The sequence below is a fragment of the Pteronotus mesoamericanus genome, unplaced genomic scaffold, assembly GCF_021234165.1.
Source record: "Pteronotus mesoamericanus isolate MK-2021 breed Mesoamerican mustached bat unplaced genomic scaffold, CSHL_Meso_final scaffold_137, whole genome shotgun sequence".
Lineage (NCBI taxonomy): Eukaryota > Metazoa > Chordata > Mammalia > Chiroptera > Mormoopidae > Pteronotus > Pteronotus mesoamericanus.
Window position 1 is genome coordinate 2,214,436 of NW_026555306.1, and position 15,272 is coordinate 2,229,707.

The following is a 15,272-nucleotide window of genomic DNA, read 5'->3' on the forward strand; positions in this document are numbered from 1 at the left end:
TGACCTCGGAAGTATTTGATACCTTAGGTATCTAAATACTTCAAGACATAGAAAGGACCAGAAAGCGGATCCCACCTGTCCCCTCTCCTCTCACCCAGCCCTGCACGTTCCTCCTGATCAGTAAGTGTCGCAATTCAACGGAGCTAACGCAGCGGCCTAAGCCAATGGTCCCAAATGCCACCTCCTGTGCCCTTCCACGGGGAGGCTTGAGCCCTGATGTCACAGGCCAAGCGAGAAGGGCAGAATCCTCCCCACGAGAACTAGACCCATCCCAGCCACCAGGCCACCTACCTGTCCAGAATCTGTTTCCTCATCTGTGAAAGGGCAGCAGCAGCCCCGGCCCCATAGAGCTGTGCTGAGGCCTAAATGAAGTCGAGTACGAAGAGCACATAGCTCAGAGCCTGGCACTGGGTTCAATAAACACAAGTAATTGTCGGCATTGCTTGCATGGGTGGAGACACAGGCAGAGCATGAGACAGTTAGTGGCCAGAAAATGAACGAAGAGAGGCGACATTGGCTGCTCCTCATCAGAAGCAAGATCAAAAGGCAGACGGGACTAACGGTTCTAAACCAAAGAACAGCGAGGTTCCCAGGAACTGTGATGTTGATAACAATCACAACTGTACAATTTACATCGCGCTGAGTTCTTGTCACTGTCTTGGCAAACCACTCTGACTCCCCATGACTGAGTGCCACCAGCACATGGACCACAGCAGACCGGGTTAGCACGACTTTTCTAGAAGACAGTTTTCCTTCCTATATATTCTGGGCTTTTTTATGATTTTACTTATTTATTTTTAGAGAGAGGGAAGGGAGGGAGAGACACATCGATGTGAGAGAGAAATATCAATCAGTTGCCTCTGGTACGTACCCCAGTCAGGACCGAACGCGAAACCCAGCCACGTTCCCTGACCGGGAATCGAACCAGCAACCTTTCCCTTTGCGGGACAACACCAACCAGGCCTCAACAGTCAGGGTTATACATTCTTTTTTATTCACTTCCATTTCCAGGCACTTGTCCTAGAGATAAATGAACATGTGAGCAAAGATTCACACGCAAAAAATGTTTTCCTATATCAATGTTCAACCAAAGGGACGGGTTAACCCATCCGATTTACTCATACAATGTAAATGTACTCACCCCTGCAAAATCATATAGATTTATTTTTATTGACATAAAAGGGGTCTTCATACAGTACTGAGTGAGAAAGGAATGTAAACGCAGTATGTGCAGTGTGCTTCTACTTTAAAAGTGTGTATTTGCAGGGAAGTGCGGCAGCGGTGCGCCCTGGAGAGGCAGCCCGTCCAACCGTCCCTTCACACCCATCTGTCTGTCTCAGATGTTCAGACGCCCACCCAAGAGGGAAGGGGGAAAGGCAGGGGATGAGAGCGGGAGGGACCAAGGGCAGGGGGCGGGGCTGCAGACCTTGGGGTCTGGGCGCAGGCAGGCTGTGGCCTCCCCACCCCCCAAACTGGGAAAGGGGGGACTGCATTGCCTCCGCTGGAGCCTCTGGAGATGCACAAGGCCCCCTCCTGTGCCCTCCACCCCTTCCCCAGAGAAAGTCCCTCTGGGCGCCAAGTATGTGTCAAGTGTTCCGCATGCGTTGTCTTCTTGTAGCTTGGGTGGTAAGGGGTGACAGTCCCCATTTTACAGAGAAAGAAACTAAGGCTCAGGGAGGGCACATGACTCACCCAAGGTCACACAGCTGGGATCTGAACATGCCCCACCCTGGGGCCCCGGCTACCAGGTGGGAACATGCGCCCCTTTCCCAAGCCCCTTTCCCAAGCCCCAGCTCCCTGCTCCCACCCTGGCGGAACACAGTGAAGGTCACCCGTAAGCACACTGTGAGACCCCAGGAGCCTGGCCAGCTCCTCCATCCAGGGAGAAACTGCTTCTACGTGCGAGCCCAGACGGTAAACAACTGCCCCGAAACGCTCACATGGCCATGCCGAGTGCCCTGTCTGCTATGTTCCCTGTCCTCTCCGAGACCCTGCACTGGGAAAGCCTGGCTTGGGGAAAACTTCACCAGCTGGTCACCGCGCACCTAAGTCCTAACAAACACGTGTCTTTCACAGCCAGTCCTGAGTTGTTTCTTTGGAATCTATAAACGTGCTGAGGTTTTCTCGGACCTCGACTTTTTGCATAACTTTGGGACGCCTTCTTCCCTGGGTCCCAGTGCCCTTGGAGACCTCCGCAGAGGGCCGGAGGGAGGGAGAGAGGGAATCTTCGGGCTTCCAGAGGGAAGGATGAGAAAAGAAGGGGAAAAGGTGTGTGTTTACACATAGAGTTGACCCCTGACAAACAATGGGTTTGAACTGTGAGGGCCACTTGTACACAGACTTTTTTCTGTAACTTCTACAAATGTACTTTTTCTTCCTTACGATTTTGTTAACAGTTTTTCTTTAGATTACTCAATTGTAAGAATACAGTACATAAAACACACAAAATATGTTAATCGACTGTTTATGTTATCAGTAAAGCTTCTGGATAACAGTAGGATGTTAGTAGTTAAGGTTGGGGGAGTGAAAAGTTACACGTGGATTTATGATGCACGTGGGGGCGGGGGGGTGGGCACCCCTCACAACTGCATTGTTCAAGGGTCAACTGTGTATTACACATTCAGTGTTAAGAGTCGTTTTCTCTGGGTCGTGGGGTTTTGGATGATTTATCTATAAACACCCATATGGAAACTTTTTTTGTGTCGTTTTAATTTTTCTAGCATGCGCAGCTCCTTTGATGCTCCTTCCTCACAATGGTTACTATAATTGTGGTAAATTTATGAGTATTCCTCCTCTGCCCAGAAAAACGACTGACTCTAGTTTTGTCCATTGGAAAAGAAACGCTCCAAGAAGCGCTGGGCTGCCGGCTCGTTTTTGTCTCGTAAGACGGCGTTCTGGCCTTCCTACTGCTCTCAGGTGAGTTTGGTAGCATGAGCCGGTTCTCTATACCAGGTTACTTCCCAGTGTTCTAGTAAAACTGAAGATCGAGACCTGTCATTGGAACATAAAGGCCATCCAAGGTAGTTCTAGCCTCAGACAGCCTGCCTGGAGAGACAACAGGTCACCTGGCAGATGAGGGTAGGTAAGAAAATCCCAAGAGACATGATAAAACTGAGAGTGGTGGTGAAGTTACAGGACTTGGCTGAAGCCACTGGCTGGCACTGTGGTCCGGAATACAGCTCAGGCCTCCGGCTGGTCACCCCGCCATCACCTCCAGCCCTCAGGGCTGCGTCCCAGGCGGGAAGGTCTCAGGAGCTTGGTTCCTTGTCCTGCTGTTAGCACAGGAGGAAGTACAGACAGGAGACAGTGAGACGCAAAGGACAGAAAAACAAATACAGCTGCACCCACTAGTGAATAAACAAGTCATCTGCACCTGTTGCACAGGCGGGACTTGGTAACTAATAGGCAGACTAATTTTAGAAGTGAGTCTAAATAACCATCGCTTAGGCAATTAAAATGAAGACCCAGAAAGAAAACATCTCTACCTCCGACTTTATGAAGCTGGCACAAAACAGCCAGCCTTCGGATTGACTCTATTTTTTTTTCAAAGTATAAGAGAAAGTTTATGTAGAAAGTCACAAAGGTAGAAGTGAGCCTTGGACGAAATGTGCTCAAGAAACCAGTTACAGAAGCTCAGTTGGTTGGAGCATTGTCCCGTAACCCAAGAGCTTCAGGTTTGATCCCCAGTCCAACCACATACTGCAGGCAATAGATGTTTTTCTCTCATATCAATGTTTTTCTCTCCCCCTTCCTCTCCCTCTAAAAACATGATGAAAACAATGTCCCCAGGTGAGGATAAAATAATTTTTTTTTAAAAAAAAAGAAGGGCTGTTAAAGCTTCTGAGAAAGAGAGAGGCAAAGTGAAGGTGCCTTGAGGAAAGAAGGGAAAGGAGGAAAAGTTCCCATTGCGGGGAGAGAAAGAAAAAGCCAGTATGAGGCCTGTAAGTATAGCCGAGCCACTCAGTCACTACACAGTCACCGTCCATGCAGTTGGAAGAGTCTTGTTTCAAACACGAATAACTGCTTACCTCCCAGGCAAGGGGAGCCGCTCAGCCTGCGGCCAGGCCTTACCCACATCCCCGAGGTCCCTGGGGGAGAGCAAACCTCTACATTCACAAGAGAATGGCTTTGCCTTCCAGCCTTGGCATGCTCAGAGCTCCTGTATATACCTGAACATGCTAGATCCTCCCTCATTTTCCCTCAGAACAGTGAGGGCCACATGTCTGCATTATTTCAGTTCCTAACATTACAGGGCACTTTCATTGCCTTTAGACAAAGTACTGCTGGGTGAAGAACATAAGTTGTAGTAACCTTAGTGGCAACATGACATGCTTCTAGAGGTCACCTGGATGGAATCAGTCAAAAGAGAAAAGCCAAAACCAGTAGACATGTAGCAGATAATTATCCCTGGCATGAAACACTGTTACCAGATAGGGGCTGGCCCTGAACGGGTCTGCCCAGGGTCAGCCGCTAGTGTGTGGGTTCTTACTTCACACAGAAAAGCTTTCACATGAGTCCAGGTGACTATGACGGTATGTTTATTAAAGCTGGGGACAGTGCAACGGGAAGGGCTTAGCCTAGAAGAAGCAACAAGAGAGCCCAGGCTGGGCTGCCTTAGCTCCCTGGGAAGTCAGAGAAAAGGGAGCCTTGGGGACAAGATCAGGGGATTAGCCTAGGGACGAGCTGCTGCCGCCCATTGCTCCTCTGGTTGCAAATCTCAGAGTCCCTTAGAGTTTAGGACACGTGTGCCTCTGGGGGAAGAAGAGAGGGAAGAAGAGGGGAAAAGGAATGGCATGGGTTGCTCTCCAGGGGGAGAGCGCACGCATGGGGCCCTTCCTCTTGGGGTTTTTATCCCCCTCTTGCAAGTGAGAACCCCGAGGGAGGTCTCCGGGGAGGGTTTCAGCAGAATATTCATCAGTTTTCTGGGTAAGCCCTCTCAGGGTCGTGGGCTCCACCTCTTGGTCAGCGCCAGGGCAGAGGGTCCTTAGTCGCTGCAGCTGGTCCTGGCATCACCCACCTGGTTTTGCTGCTCTCCTGGGCCTGGAGCTGGAATACAACTGAGGCCTGGATGTTATTTCTAGGGCCGTGACCTTCTGTAGCTGGCTGTAAATTGCTCAGCCAGTCTGTTTAGCTATCTGCCTCAGTTTCCCTCCTCCACTAGTCCTGGCTTACTGGCCTGTCTCAGTTGAATGTTGCCGTAAACACCCTTTTAGAGAACATGTAATAAGAAGTTGTGTGACAGGACCGGTTAAAAAAACCTGAGAAAAATGGACCAGTCCAGTGGATGTGTCCCAGGAGGGGGGCAGGGAGTTGCTCAGCTGACTTGCGCGGACCTCACATGGCGCTGGCGTCTGTAACAAGGACACGAATTCCACACAGGTGAGAGGGAAGAGCGGGGGCAAATCTAATGGGCATTTTAAATAGCATTACATGAAATAGTATGTGGAAGTTGAACTAAATTCACATCACTCTAAATGGACCTCTGACCTGAAGAGTCTACCGCTGCCAGCTGGGCTAGAAGAACTGTTTTGGATCTTCTCCTTGGAAAACTGTTATATCTGGGACTGCCTTGTTTTAGCCATGTGTATATTGGTCTATGACTCATTGTGGGCGAAGTGGAGGCAGTCTGGCTCCGTCACCCAGATGTGTGGGTAACTAGGGGGAGCAGCTTCTCACAACCTTGAAGGAGTCTGATAAAGCAGTGTTCTCACAGGCTTGAGCCCAGGTCTCATGGCCTGGAGCCCAGGTGTGATAAACTGACCCTTAGCCTTGAGTAGGCGCGCATGCACAGCCCATGCTGGGTTACTTCACTTTTTGGCCTGAAGCCAACTGTTTGTGCTAGTACTTAAGGAGGTAGGGGCTTCTCACAGAAAGAGAGAGAGAGAGAGAGAGAGAGAGTCATGGCACCGACAGAGACAGGGGCTTGTAGCCTGTGTGACTCCTGAATAAAGGCGTGTCAAGAGTCCCCACAGCGCCACACATCTTCCATCTACCTGAGTCTCGAGTAGACCTGCCCAGCCTAGGGAGGCTGCAACACACTCATACGTCAGAAGACAACCTCCAGGCCCAAAATGTCCTTAGAGATAAAAAAAAGTCCAAAGTCTCAACTGATATTCGCTTAAGTCTTCAAACATTTATTGCACTAATCACCCTCCAATAGCAGGACGAGGTGTAATGCTGAGATAACAGGGGGCAAGGCAAGCGCCTTTGCCCTAGCCAGGTGGCTCAGATTGGTTGGATCCTTGTCCCATACACCAAAAGGTCCCAGGTGTGACCCCTGGTCAGGGCGCATACCTGGATTACAGGCTCAGTCCTGGCCGGGGCCCCTATAGGAAGGCAACTGATCAACGTTTCTCTCTGGCTCTCTGTCTCTCTCTCCTCCTCCCCCCTTCCTCTCTCTCTAAAAAAAAACAACAACAACATATCCTTGGAGGAGGATTTAAAAAAAAAAAAGACAAGCACTCTTTGGATGCTCCCTGGCTACAGAGGTGCCCCGACTCATGCCCTATGCCCCTTCCACTGCACCTATATCTCTGCCCTGTCTCTTTTCTCACACATTCGCCAAAGTGTTTTTCAAACTATGCCTGAGCAAAATTGAACACTCCCAATAAAGTGCTTTGCACAGTAGAATCCCACCATGTGAGTTTACATGGATTTCAAGCACCCGGAACAAAAAGAGAAACACTGAAATGATGTGACCAATCTCCTTCTAATTTGGTGAGGACAGGGCTCAGAAGGGGTGCGGAACCCAGTAGTATACATCCTGTCTCCTGGGGGGAATGGGGACATGTGGGTGCCTCTGAGCTCACAGGCCGCTCAAGGACTTTACAGGGTAAAACCAACAGACTTTAGGACCTAACCAATGAAGGTTCATTTGGGAATTCAATTCTGTATTCAAAAATTTATTTCCCACATTTGGCGTGACAGAGCCCCAAGAGACCATGGTCCCTACACCTCAGGACTTTACCAACATCTGCCTTAATGGAGCTTCCACAGGCGGGGTGGGGTGGGCTGTAAAACACAGCAAAAGGTCAAATATACAGTGTGTCGACCAGTATGGCTCAGTTGGTTGGGCAACCCCCCACAAAGCAAGAGATTGCTGATTCAATTCCTGGTCAGGGCACACGCCTGGGTTGCAGGTTCGGTTCCATTTCGGGCATGTACAAGAGGCAACCGATCAATGTTTCCCTGTCTTTCTCTCTCCCTTCCCATCTCTAAAAATATTATAAATAGCCCTGGATGGTTTGGCTCAGTGGACTGAATGTCGGCCTGAGACCCAAAGGGTCACCAGTTGGTTTCCCAGTCAGGGCACGTGCCTGACTTGCGACCAGGTCCCCAGTGTGGGGCGCACAAGACGCAACCATACACTGATGTGTATACACAATGTTTCTTTACCTTTCTTTCTCCCTCCCTTCCGCTCTCTCTAAAAATACATACAAAAATCTTTTTAAAAATAAAAAAATAAAAATATTTTAAATAAATAAAATCTTTTAAAAAATATATGCTAGTATATACACATACATGATACATCAGATGGTGATGCCGCCGTGGGGGAATAAAAAGCAGGAAAAGAGGAGCTCTGGGCTGCTGTTAGAAGTAGGGAGGGTCTGTCTGAGCAGAGAACATTCGGGCAAATAGGAGACGGAGGTGAGACGTGAGCCGCGCACACAGCTGTGGAAAGGTCCAGGCGAAGAGAGGCTCGGTGCCGAGGCAGGAGTGTGCCCTCCCAGCCCAGGCGTTGGCCCAGTGGGTGCCAGGCGAGAGTGCGGAGCTGAGGGAGGAGGAGAGGCTTAGCGGGTGGCCCGGGGGGATGGTCAAGCACCTTTCCTGCGAATGAGATGAGGACCCGAGAAATCAGGTCGCCCCACAGCTCTCCACACCCTGCTCTATGCCTGACGTCCTAATCTAGTTCCCCAAGTAGCATTTCTATGTGCTATAAATGTTCATCAGTAACTATCCTGTACCCACCAAAGTAAAGGAAGTATGTGTCTCCCCATTTTAGCTTTTATCCAGTTTTGGAGATTGCCCTGCTTTGCTTTCCCCCAACCACTTAATTTACCATCAGTGGATTTCCTGTAACTCTCCTTATGTCTCCTCCTTTTGATGGGGCACTCAAATGGAAAATTTTTAGTTTCAGGTAATAGCTAATAAGCTTAGTAATCAATGTAGGCAAAAGCTATTGTTCCAGGAACTGAAGGTATGACCCACGCTGGCTCCAGGAGACCATAAGCTGTTCCACCCTTGTTCCTCAGGAGGACTGCAAGTGATCAAGATGGCATCTGACCCACTGTGCTCCAGGGAGGGACGTCCGCCGCCCAGGGCACAAATGAAAGAACGCTGCATCTTTTTGTTGTTGTTGTTGTTGTTGTTAAGATTTTATTTATTTACTTTTAGAGAGAGGGGAAGGGAAAGAGAAAGAAAGGGAGAGAAACATCAATGTGTGGTTGCCTCTCGGGCCCCCTACTGAGAGCATGGCCCACAAGCCAGGCATGGGCCCTGACTGGGAATCGAACCAGTGACCATTTGGTTCACAGGCTGGTGCTCGATATGCTGAGCCATAACGGACAGGGCAGAATGCTGCAGCTTTTATCTGATTAACTTTTCCCTGAATTCCAAACCGCTTACCAACACTTTTCTTCGCCTTATAAAAAGGGTCGGTCTAAAATGGAATTTAAGACGGTCTCTTAGCATACAAACCCACCTTCTTCTCAGATCCCCGGCCATGTGAATAAAGCACCCACAAAGATTCAATCCCTGAGTTTCCCCCGCTTTGGGTGGTGGCCGCTGCTGGGCTTCAGCTTCCCACAGGCCGAAGGCAAGGCGGCGTGGACAGTGGCCCCGGCACCCCGCGCCCTGCCTCCCGCAGCCGCGCGCCGGCCGCCTGCTCTGCCCAGAGCCACCACTTCTCGCCTCAGTGCCCTGTCGCTGCCTCCACTGCAGCCCACCAAGCGGCCCAGATGCAGGCCGTCAAGTGCGTGGCGGTGGCAGACGGAGCTGGAGGTAAAACTTGCCTACTGACCAGCTATACAACCAATGCACTTCCTGGAGAATATGGCCCCACTGTCTTTGACGCCTATTCTGCCAATGTTATGGCAGATGGAAAACCAGTGAACCTGGGCTTATGGGATACCGCTGGACAAGAAGATTATGACAAATTACGTCCCCTATCCTATGCGCAGACAGATGTATTCTTAATTTGCTTTTCTCTCGTGAGCCCTGCATCATTTGAAAATGTTCGTGCAAAGCCGTATCCTGAAGCGCGACACCATTGTCCCAACACCCCAATCATCCTGGTGGGGACTAAGCTTGATCTCAGGGATGATAGAAACAATTGAGAAACTGAAGGAGAAGAAGCTGAGACCCATCACCTACCTGCAGGGCTTGGCCATGGCTAAGGAGATCAGTGCTGTAAAATACCTGGAGTGCTCGGCTTTCACACACACAGGCCTCAAGACAGCGTTTGGCGAAGCTATTCGAGCCGTTCTCTGCCCACCTCCCGTCAAGAAGAGGAAGAGAAAATGCCTGGTGGTGTAAACATCAGGACCTTTCTCCCCACTAACCTTCGTACATGTTGCTCAAAAACGATGGAGCCTGTGCACTCAACGCCAAGTGTTTGTTACACTTAGTTTTTCCATAAAACCATTTTGAACCAATCAGTAATTTTTAAGTTTTATTTAAATAAGTGTAAGAGTTCAAACTTTCATGTTCTATTAAAACTTAGCCTTAAAATGACAAGCTTTCTTAAAGTCTTATTTTTCAGAAGTCCCTATTCTTGCTCAGATGAAGAGTTATCAAAATACCTTGTGAACTAAGTCTCATTGTTGCGCTAAGAACACTCTGCACTAAACTGTTTAGAGACCTGTGTCTTTGAGAAGACCTGCCTCTGCGGGGAGGGAAGGCAGACACTTTCTAATGTGTTTCACCAGCAGGCCGTGCAGCGTCCCTTGTTCCTAAGGGAAACGTTGACATTTACTGCATCAATAATTTATCAGCCCATGTTCATCACCTAACATCGTACTGTATATCATAATGGAATGAGTGTAACAACTCAACTCTTTGGATTGATCTTTTTGATTTCGGAGTGAGATATTTTTTGAAAATGAGTGTGCTCGCTTCTGCTAAGATTTTGAGCAGAACTCTTACCCATGTGTTCCCTCTGAAGTACCCGGCCCCCGACATGGGCGCACGGGGTGGGTGTGCGGAACGCCTGACGTGATCAAAGGATGAAGATGGCAGTATTTTGACACAATATGAAGTGGAGATTAATTTACACGACATTGTACACATAATAATTAAACTCAATAAAAGTGTCACGGGTAAAATTTTAAGTAGGTTAATTTCTGTCAAATGTAGTAGATGATGAAGAAAGTCAATATTGACCAGTGTTTTCTTAAGCTATTCCTTTTCCTTAAACCTGCGATCCCTCCCCAAATTGCATTTAATTGCATTTAATGCAATTAATTCATCTTTGAAATGGTCATTCCCACGATTACTAACTGAGAGAGTGCTTTTCTTATAGAACCCCTTCTCGCCGGGCAGTCTGCCTCCTTGTATAAAATCTTCCTTGATAACATGTTAGTTTGTGTCTGGTTTGTTGTTTTGTTGTTGTTGTTTTTTTGTTTGTTTTTTTTTGGTAGATTAGTACAAGTGCATTCCTGTTTTCATGTTCCTTCATTCAAAGGTAATAAGTGCTTTCCTTACTTAGTTTTCTAGTAACTAGATGTAAAAATCACGTGTTGCAGCTTTACAGTTTTTAAAATAGATATTCTCACTACGAACCATCTTACCATCACTCTTGCCAGAGGCCCCCACCGTGCCTTGCCTGACGCTAGCCCTCCGCTGCCTCCCCCTGACGCGCCCCCTGGCGCTCTGCCTACCGACGCTCCTTGGCGGTGAGGTCCTGTGAGCCCCGCGCTCGCGCTAACCAGGTCCGGTACAACTCACCCGCTGGCAAGAATACGAGGTGGGACCTATCAACCCCTAGAACAACACTTTTGTTTTGTTTGTACATTGATTTTTTGCTAATGCAATTAGCAGTATGTTTTGCATGTATGACTTAATAAACCCTTGAATCATTAAAAAAAAAAAATTCTATCATGCCTCTGCTTATTTGGTGTGGTAGGTGACAGGCAGCAGGAACACTGGCTTTTCCAGTTTCACTTTGATTCTAATCTGTAAGATGAGCTGCAAAACTGCCATCCCCAGAGCGGTTTTCTTCCTGACAAGAAACTCAACTTCACGTCGAGAGTGTGCTTCCTGGCAATTGTCAGTTTGGCTGAAATAATAATTCTCTACCGTTTGGGCGGTTCTTTAGTCAACAGGAAAAGTGTTCCATTGTATATACTATATATACAAAACAGGACAGGACGCATAGATACTGTTGATTTAAGAAAAATTCACACCTGCAAAAATTTTTATTTGCGCCACACTAACAACTTCCCAGAAAGAAAACCTCAAAGGATTAAGAGAACGCTCGGGAGAATGGCCGTTCTGCCCCTTATTTGATTCAGTTCAGTCAAAGGAGGAGGCCTGAGGGGCTGTGTGAAATCCACCGGTGGCAGAGCAGGGAGGTCAGGAGGGAGCAACGAGGAGGGTAATCTCTGAGACTGGGTAAAAAGTAAAAGGAAGAGAAAATACTTCCTTCACGTTAGTGAGTACAGGATCGTAACAGTCAGCGATTAACCCGGTAACACAAACAACGAGGGCCTCGGTGGTGCCTACTCTGCTGCCGTGGCTGTGGTCTGGGGGGTCTGGGACAAGGAAATGACTCAGACGCTCCAAAGGTTTGTCATCAAAGATGCAAAAAGAGCACAGACAGGCTCAGTTAAGGTAGAGTGGGTCCTCCTTCAGGGAAGATCCCACCCTAGGACAGGACTCTCTGCCACGACTCGTTGTTAGTTAGGAGGGTTCCATTTCAGACCATCCTACGCGGTGACTCTCGGCTTCGGAGCGTGTAAGGCCCGCTGGGCAGGCTCCCCTGAGCTTCGGCGCATGGCCCATTTTTCATTAGCAATTCACAGGACAAACTGCTGGCTGCCAGCATGGAGAGGGGGAAGGGTGGGTGAAAATGGTGAAGGGGAATGAGGGGTACAAACTCCCAGCTATGAAATAAAGAAGCCACAGGGATGTAGTGTGCAGCACGGGGAGTATGTCAATAATAACATAATTACTTCATACAGAAACAGGTGATTACTATACTTATCCTGGTGATCGCCTGTTGGGAAATGCCCTGTCTGGTTTCAGGAACTGTAGCCTCACCAACAGGCAAGAGGGCCCCAAGGCTGGAGCTAACCAAGGAGGCCTTGGGAAAAGAGGCCACTGAGGAGACAAAACCTGTCCCCATGGCAGGGGCATAGCCCCTGCCTCCCTTACATCACCCTGCTTGGCCCTTGAGGATGCCTGGTTAGTCAATGATGGGTAAGACCCCTTGATGGAAGGGGCAACCTAAGACAGGAACAGCCCCATGGGTATCAGGGAAAAAACTTGGGGGACACAGAGAAAGGGCAAAAAGACCCACACCCCTAGCCTCACCTTTGATATGGCTGGGGTCCTCATTCTATCTGAAAGAAGTCTCCTTATTTCTTGGTTGCCTTGCCCTTCCCCCCGCCTGGCTCAGGCTTGAAACAACACTGGAGACAGCCCTAAACCGGATCTGGGGGTTCCCAGGGGAAATCAGGCCTAGAAGTAAATTCCTTGAAGCGCGCTTTGTTTCTCCCTCAAAAGCTATGATAACCAGCTCATGCTAAGAAAGAAATATACAGTATTCACAGACCCTGACCCTAACCCCTTTGGAGCCCTTATATTTACACCCTCATGTTTACTCATCCCCTCTTGGACCCATGGAGATGGACCCATGTAAATCGGTGTGTTCCTGCCATTTGTTTTCCTCAACATCATCTATTTTCTGTGAACATTAACATACTGATGTAATGAGATCACCTGTACATTCCTACTAATTAGCCCCATTGACAACTTTTTCAATAGAAGCCTTTGGAAAAAGGGGCTCAGGCTGCCTTCCCTGCTAGAGAGAAGAGCCCTTTCTCCTCTCCTGGCAAACAGAGAAGTTTTCTGGGACGACTCATTTTGTCTGCCCCTGTCCGTGACAACCCCGGGACGGGCTCTGTGGGATCAGAGCCCACGCTCCCACCTCAGTCGCCTTGTAAGGTAGAAAAATGTCAAACACTGTGTTGTACACCTGAAACTGACATAGGATTGTATGCCAATCATACTTTAATGGAAAAATTTAAATTAGAGTAAGTATAATCATTAAAAAAGAAGAAAAAAGGAATTTGGGCTCTGTCCTGTCGACTTCGAGAGGGCCGAAGGGTGTAGTTTCCATTAGTCATCGGAGGGCAGAAGTGACTGTCATCGGAGAGCAGATTTCACTTCCTGTTATGGGCTTTGGGAAGTGTGGAGGGGAGAAACCTTCGTGAGAGTGGCTATACTGAGAATGGACAGGAACGGCCGTGTGGGCGGGGGCTGCGGGAGATGAGGAAGAAGGGAGGGCTCTGGGAGCCGGCCATTTCTCAGGAAGACAGGCAGGTAGCGTTGTTTGCAGGTGGGTTTTCCCCCCGTTTTTTCCTGCTTCGCTTCAGTGTGTGGAGGACGAAATCTCTGCCCCAACCCAACACTTCATTCTCTTTCCGCCACTACAGCACCATAGGGAGGGCGAGGATGGGGACCGTGGCTGCCGTTTCCCACTGGAGGAATACGAGATTTGGCTGCATGCAAATCGCCCTGTATATAATCCTCCATGGCTCCCTACTGCCCACGGCCGTAGCTCCTAACCAGGGGGGCCCAGCAAGGTAACGCAGGGGCTGTCACAGCCTCGGGGCACCCATCGTAGCTGCTGCCACTTCTTGAGCAGCTATGTATATAAATAGCTTTTTAACCACATCGCTTATTGCCAAATAACTTATTTAACCACCACGACAGGTTTTTAGGACCCCCTATTTTACAGATAAGAAAAAGAAGGTGAGAGACTCTATACAAGTGGTTTAGGGTCACCAGCTATTAATTGGTGAAACTGGAGTTTGAACCAGGGAAGTCACACTCGGAAGCTCCCACCCCTACCCCACTGTTCCCAACCTCCTTCTCTCTCCTCTCCTCCTCTCTCTCTGTCCACCCCACCCCCCGACTTCTCTTTCCTCCCTCCCTCCTTCCCACACCACTTTCTGCCTCCCTTTCTTTCTCTGTTTCTCTCCACCCCCTAGCCTCCAGGTTCCTACACCAGGTCCTTGGGACAAAGCTTCACATCTGAAATTGTAAAAGCTTCAGATCGTTTAGCGTGAGCATCCCCAGGTAGGACACACTGCCGGGTTCCTATTTTGCTGGCAAGAGTGCTGGATAACATTTGGCAATAGCCCCCCAAACCACAAGTGGGCATGGCCTTGGACCCAGCTTCAAGGAACGTGTGGAACCGATGTTGTCATACGTGTGGGAAATGGCAGGGACGTGGCTACTTAGGGCAGCACCCTCTGTAAGCGCACAGGTTGGAAACACCTTAAAGGCCCATCCACTGAGGAAGGGTTCAAAATGTATGGTGTGTTCATGCCATGGAATGTTACTCGGCCATGAGCGAATGAATGAATGAGGCAACTTGCTACATCCTTTTGTGGAAAGATCACCAAGTTATGTTGCTAAGTAAGAAGAACAATGCTACTGTTTATTTTCCACAGTGGGATAGAAGAGTAAGGAAGTTGGAACCAGAAGTTAGAAAACCACGGATGGACTCCAAGGAACTTATATTCATTCGCTTACTTATTCTTTCAGTAGATATTTCAGCCCTTGAGTGAAGAAAAATGTCTAGAACCAGCCCCAACCCTTGAAGAATATAGATCTTGCCTGGGAGGCCCAGAGAAACAAGCAGATATGTCCAAAACCAAACTTGCTGCTACTGCCACACACCCATTTCGATCGAAGGGACCCCCTTCTCCCCTCAGGCCAGAGCCTGGCGTCGTGGGTAAGAAACAGAGGTAACCCCATGCCCCACATCCAGGCTGTAAGCCACGCCCCGGAACCCAGCCACTTCTCACCTCCCTGCCACCACCCTGAAATGAGCCTCCATCACCTCCGTCCGAGGCCATTGCAGTCACTTCCCAACTGACCGCAACCGTCACCCTCCCCACCCCCGGCCTGTTCCCCACATGGGGATCCTGTTGAAACACAAGACCAATCACACCTCAGCACAGAACCCTCTCAAGTCTTGTCATCCCCACGAAATGTCTCTCTCCACGGCCCACTAGGTCCAATAATATCTGGCCCCTTCATAC

The 15,272-nt window shown here is 49.0% G+C and overlaps 1 pseudogene; it reads left to right on the forward strand.

Annotated features, from left to right (window-relative positions):
• Positions 1 to 8,957: 8,957 nt before the first annotated feature.
• LOC129082737 (ras-related C3 botulinum toxin substrate 1-like) lies at positions 8,958 to 9,534 on the forward strand (annotated as a pseudogene).
• The last annotated feature ends 5,738 nt before the right edge of the window (positions 9,535 to 15,272 follow it).